This window comes from Aquarana catesbeiana, linkage group LG03, assembly GCF_042186555.1.
Source record: "Aquarana catesbeiana isolate 2022-GZ linkage group LG03, ASM4218655v1, whole genome shotgun sequence".
NCBI classification, from domain to species: Eukaryota; Metazoa; Chordata; class Amphibia; order Anura; family Ranidae; genus Aquarana; species Aquarana catesbeiana.
In genome coordinates, this window is record NC_133326.1 from 722,144,995 (window position 1) to 722,151,014 (window position 6,020).

Below are 6,020 nucleotides of genomic sequence, written 5' to 3' on the forward strand. Positions count from 1 at the left end.
GATCATGAGGCCTCTCTTCTTCTCTGGCGTCAAACACATACACGCGTCCCACGCGGTATCAAGTAGGGTAGGCTCCTCCCACTTGTTCTTCTGATCACGTAGCTCCCGGGCTTTTACTGGTGCCCGCCGCCTACGCACTCAGAAATAAAGTCCTGCAACTTTTAACCTCTTCTTCTCCTGAGAAAATGACAAAGTCCAGCTCTCACCGTAAACTCCCGGTGAAACACCTCTCTAGGTTGCGAGAATTGACGGCTAACAAATCCCGGACGCTGCTGGTTTAAAGTGGGCTTGTTACCTTCACTCTCGACACCTCTGTTTCATTGGCACAGGGTCTAGGGTTCTGTTGAGTTTACCTCTGGACGATATAAGCACCAAACACTTGAGTAGGTTTTCCAATGCTTTAATGAACAAATAAAGGAAGTAGCAGGAAAGAGGCAAAAGTAAAGCTGCAGGGAAGCTCAAATACCTTTCCTTAGTATTCTCCAGAACATTCTTAGTAATTGAACACTTGTAGTTGAATGCACTCCCCTTGTGGGATTCAATCTTTGCCCGCTTGGATAGACCTCTCTCACTTGTCTAGCAGCCAGTACGTAGCACGAACAAAAGTCTCTGCCACAGACTTGTTTGAAATAAAACCCGTACGATCCTCTGCCACAGGATGTATTGGTTTGCGATGAATGTCAGACACAGTACTTGAACCTTTAAGCCAACCCGGCAGTACTATGCAGTAAGATTACTTCAGGATACGTCCTCCAACCGAGTCACCAGGCCCCTCTCCAGACCAGCACTCTGCATGATCCTTCCATGACGGGTCCTCCCCTGGGATCTCCTCGGTTGTCCAGCTTCTTCACTCAGGATAGACAGATCAGGACCTTTCCTCTGCTGCTGTGGTAGGCCCCAGACAGGCTCCTGGGCCCACCCACATGCCGCAGCGACGTGGGCCTCCAGACCGGAGGACCACGAGGTGGTACTCTTAACACATACCTGTCGGCTAGGAGGGCCAGTAGGTGGCTGGAAAACTAACCCCAGAACATGGCGTCTGTCCCATAAATACCCTCTCCCAGAATGCAACTCGGAGGACCACCTCCACCGAGTTATCTCCGGGAAAGAGGAGCATTCATCTGCTTCAGCACGTTGCTTTTCCAACACCAGCCCATGGTGACAATGACACCCACCGGCACAGTGTGGAACTACACGCAACGTCAGCCAAGCTGGAACAGAGGCAAATACAATTTCCTATAATAAGTGACCCACTAGATTTACCTATCAGCGGTAGATAAAAATCTACCAGTGCTACACATATATTATGACCAATACACTTGGATTAAAGTGGATGTAAACCCTCTCCTATACCCAGTGAAGTGAACAGCCTCAGATGATACACAGCAATGAAAAAAATCTCCCTACATAAGTTTTACAACTATATCTGCTGTCTCCAGCTTACTATATTCTTTAGAAAGTGAACATCGTGTTAGAGATTTTTTTTTCCTGTTCAGCACTGGGTATGGATTCTTGGCATACACTGTGTGACAGCTGATTGGAGGAAAGGCACACACCCCCACTCCTCATAGGCAGAGGAAAGAAGGAATGTGCAGAGCTGTGCTTTCTGCTAATCTTTTTATAGCACCCACCCTGACACAAATCTCAGGCTGGTTTTATCTTGTTGTCGGAGAACTTGTCAGAAGTTATCATGCTGATAACAGAGGAACGAAACACTAGAAAGACATGGGACTTAGGGCTTTGGAGAGAGATAAGAAAACACTACAAATATATGTAATTGGGTCAAATTTCATAAATCAGGTTCACATCCACTTTAAACTCTTCACTACCGCATCACTGGATCCCACCTTCCCTCCTTTCATTCACAAGTCTTCCTTGCTCACCCCCACCAACTCCCAGTCTTATGTCTCCCAAATGAAACCCATACAAATCTTTCCATATCTTGCCAGCTTCCTTTGACCCCTGTACTCCATCATAACTTAGGGTTGCCACTTGTTCGGGATTCACCCAGACAATTCGGGGTTTGGAATCATGTGTCCGGGTTTCAGACTGCCTGAAAACCAGACACAATATTCAGACCGGACTATGACTTCCCTGTAGGGTTGCTGGCTGCAGTTGTCTAAGCTGAGAATGTCTGTTACACTCTTTCACACTGCTCAAAGCTGGCACTAACAATCTCCCCCAAACACACACACAGATGGGGGAGGAGAGAGGGATCGATCTGTACCTCTTTCACCCGCCCCTTCTCCTCTGTGTCTGCCCACACTCCAATCCCCGGCGCTGTGCCTCAGAAAAGGGAAGTGGGAGCAGGAAATTTGAAGTCCAGCAGCCTCAGATACATCTGGATGAGAGGTCCTGACTGCCAAGGGGTGATTGAGCTCACCATCCATCCCTGCCTGTGACTGAAGTCTCCCCCTTCTCTCCCCTGCCTCTGAGTGAGTACACTAAGGTAAATCAGGGTTTGCAGAGCATCCCTTACATCAAAGTTCCCCTTTACAGCAGAGGCCACAGTGTTCCCCCTTACAACAGAGTCCTCTCCATACATCAGAGTTCTCAGTGTTCCCCCTTAAATCAGGGTTCCCAGAGCATCCCTTATGTTAGAGTCCCCAGAGTTCTCCCTTACATCAGAGTCTGCAGAGTCCCCCCTTACTGTGTAAGGGAACTCTGCGAGTTCAAATGTAAAAGAGAAACTCTGTGGATTCAGATGTAAAAGGGGAACTCGTCAACTTCATATGATTAGAAATGTTATTTAATAGCAAAATATATGTACAGTTTATACAATGAAAAAAAAAAAAAAAAATCTGTGCGCCGCTTAAGTGTTCGGGTTTGACTTGAAGAAAAGGTGGCAACCCTATCATAACTCCAGATATACTGTACCAAAGGATTTATGAATTCTTCCCATCTTAGGCATCTAATGTACATCGAACAATGCTGCCCTATGTTTGACTTGCTAATCCCAAGCCCTTTATTTTTATTTATTTTCATAGCCAGTTTTCTAGTAAGGCTCCATGCACACTGGAGCTGATAAACTGCAGTTTATTGGAGTTTGGACGTTTTTTTTTTAAAAGCCCATAAACTCCACTCTATGTTAGCCTATGTGTTCATGCACACATGGACGTTTTTTAGCTTTAATGAGCAGTGGAGTTTATGGGCTTTTTTCTGAACGCCAGAAATTTGCATTCAAGAGCAGTACTGGAAACGCCAGACACCGGTAAAAGGTGTTAAACGAGGGTTAACGCTGTAAAAAGAGCCTTAAGCCTCGTTCGGCGTTTCTCTATGGGAACCCATTGAACCCACTGATTTGAATAGAAGTCGCATCATGATCCGACTTGTGTGCTGAGGATGAAGGGGAACCCTCGCCAAAATGAAAAAAAAATTGGCGTGGGGTTCCCCCCCTCAGACAATGCCAGGCCCTTCGGTCTGGTATGGATTTTAAGGGGAACCCCCTTTGCCTAAAACACGGCGTGGGGGCCCCCCCAAATCCATACCAAACCCTTATCTGAGCATGCAGCCCAGCCGGTCGGGAAAGGGGGTGGGGATGAGTGAGCGCCCCCCCTCCTGAACGGTACCAGGCCGCATGCCCTCAACATGGGGGTAGGTGCTTCGGGGCAGGGGGGCACTGTGCCCCCCCACCCCAAAAGCACCTTGTCCCCATGTTGATGAGGACAAGGGCCTCTTCCCGACAACCCTGGCCGTTGGTTGTCGGGGGCTGCAGACGGGAGGCATATCGGAATCTGGGAGCCTGCTTTAATAAGGGGGCTCCCAGATCCCGGCCCCCCACCCTATGTGAATGAGTATGATGTACATCGTACCCCTACCCATTCACCTGGGGAAAAAAGTGTCAAAAATAAAACACACTACACAGGTTTTTAAAGAAGTTTATTAGTCAACTGCGGGGGTCTCTTCCGATTTCGGGGGTCTCTTCTTTCTTCTCCGTGCTCTCCGGCCTCTTCTCCCGGTCTCCGGTTCTTCTGCCGGGCTCCTCTATCTTCTGCTCTTTTGCTAGCGGTGGCCCGGTCTTCTCTGTCGTCTTCTTCCCTCCGGTCTTCTGATGTTGACACGATGCTCTCTCCTGCTGTAATGCCGGGTAAGCAGTGCGCAACGACTTATATTGGCATGGGACGGGGTCACCAGGTGATGTCATCCGGTGACCAGCCTCTTATGATGTCACATTCCCATCATGCACCAGGACTGTGACATCATAAGGGGCGGGGTCACCGGATGACATCACCCGGTGACCACGCCCCATGCCAATATAAGTTGTTGCGCACCGCTTACCCGGCATTACAGCAGGAGAGAGCGTTGTGTCAACATCGGAAGAAGACCTGAGGGAAGAAGACGACGGAGAAGACCGGGCCATCGCTAGCAAAAGAGCGGCAAAAGAGCAGAAGATAGCGGTGGAGCACAGCAGAAGAACCGGAGACCAGGAGAAGAGGCCGGGGAGCACGGAGAAGAAAGAAGAGACCTCCAAAGTTGGAAGAGACCCCCGGAGCTGACTAATAAACTACTTTAAAAACCTGTGTAGTGTGTTTTATTTTTGACACTTTTTTCCCCAGGTGAATGGGTAGGGGTACGATGTACCCCATACTCATTCACATAGGGTGGGGGGGCGGGATCTGGGAGCCCCCTTATTAAAGCGGGCTCCCAGATTCCGATAAGACTCCTGCCCACAGACCCTGACAACCAACGGCCAGGGTTGTCGGGAAGAGGCCCTTGTCCTCATCAACATGGGGACAAGGTGCTTTGGGGTGGGGGGGCGCATGCGGCCTGGTACAATTCAGGAGGCAGAGGTGCTCACTCATCCCCACCCCCTTTCCTGACCGCCCGGGTTGCGTGCTCGGATGTCCTCCATTCTACTATGTGACTACCCTAAGGTGACATCCCACTTCCCTCCAGATCCCAACCCACATTCCTTATACTGACTTTGAATATGCATAGTTTACTCATGCTATACTTACACTGGTTGTGAAATGTAGTGATGTTTATGTACTAATTGTATCTTTTGTTCCTATATTTTTTACTTGAAAATCAATAAAAAAACTTGAGTAAAAAAAAAAAAAGAAAGTGCTAGTTACACACATGAGAAAACAAAATAAAAAAAACAAATAAGTGCCCATGCTAGTGCATTGGCTAGATCTTGTGACCTGGTGACAAAAATTGCCCTGATCAGCCATAGCCCAAGAAAAAGCAACAAATAACATGGCCATGTGGTCATTCCCAAGTGATAATTAGAGCACCCTTGGAGTGACCAAATCCCAGGGGGCACTGATAAATTGGGCTCTCTGCCTTCCCAGCCCATGAACAGACCAGGTAGCACCATTCAAATCAGGAGGCACTGGGTCCCTCAAGTACATCACCATAGAATTTTTCCTGTGCCCCACCTTACCTAGGGAGCACCCCTGTTTCTGTTCCTACAGGACAAACCTTTAGAGTCCCCATCATACCAGAAATACTATACAGCCAGCAATTCCAACCAAAAGCCTAGAGTGACAGCAGAGCATCCCTACTGGACATTGCCAACAACAGATACTACACTTGATCTTAGCCAAAAGGCCAAGACGAAAGGTGGGATGTGGACTGGCTTGTTTACTATATGAAACAAACTAACAACCAGCAGTTGCATTAGTTGCTAGAATGCTGGCAGTCATCTGCAGCCGTGTGGCCCACTCAATGGGAGCCTGGGACCATGGTAAATGCTTTCAGAATGGAAAGTGGGAGGATCTTGGGGAATATCCATTCCCTGGTCTCCTCTGTGATGAATGAGCCCAGAAGCAGCAAGCATTTTGTCAATTACAGGTTCAGAACCATCATTCCGTGGATGCTGTGGCTGATTAGCTGCAGTGGAGGGCAAGGGAGACAATAGGGGTCTAATAGACCCAGAATGTTTCCAAAAAGAGAACCTGCCCATGCTATTACATAAGGGGCTTGTTAGCCCCCTTGTGATAGTAATAAAGTTAAACGAAAAAAATAAAAAGCGTATTAAAATTTTTTTTTTAAAAATCAAGTTTGACTTACTGGTA

The 6,020-nt window shown here is 48.0% G+C and overlaps 1 pseudogene; it reads right to left on the reverse strand.

Annotated features, from left to right (window-relative positions):
- Positions 1-5,426: 5,426 nt before the first annotated feature.
- Positions 5,427-5,565, reverse strand: LOC141135870 (U2 spliceosomal RNA; annotated as a pseudogene).
- Between the last annotated feature and the right edge of the window lie 455 nt (positions 5,566-6,020).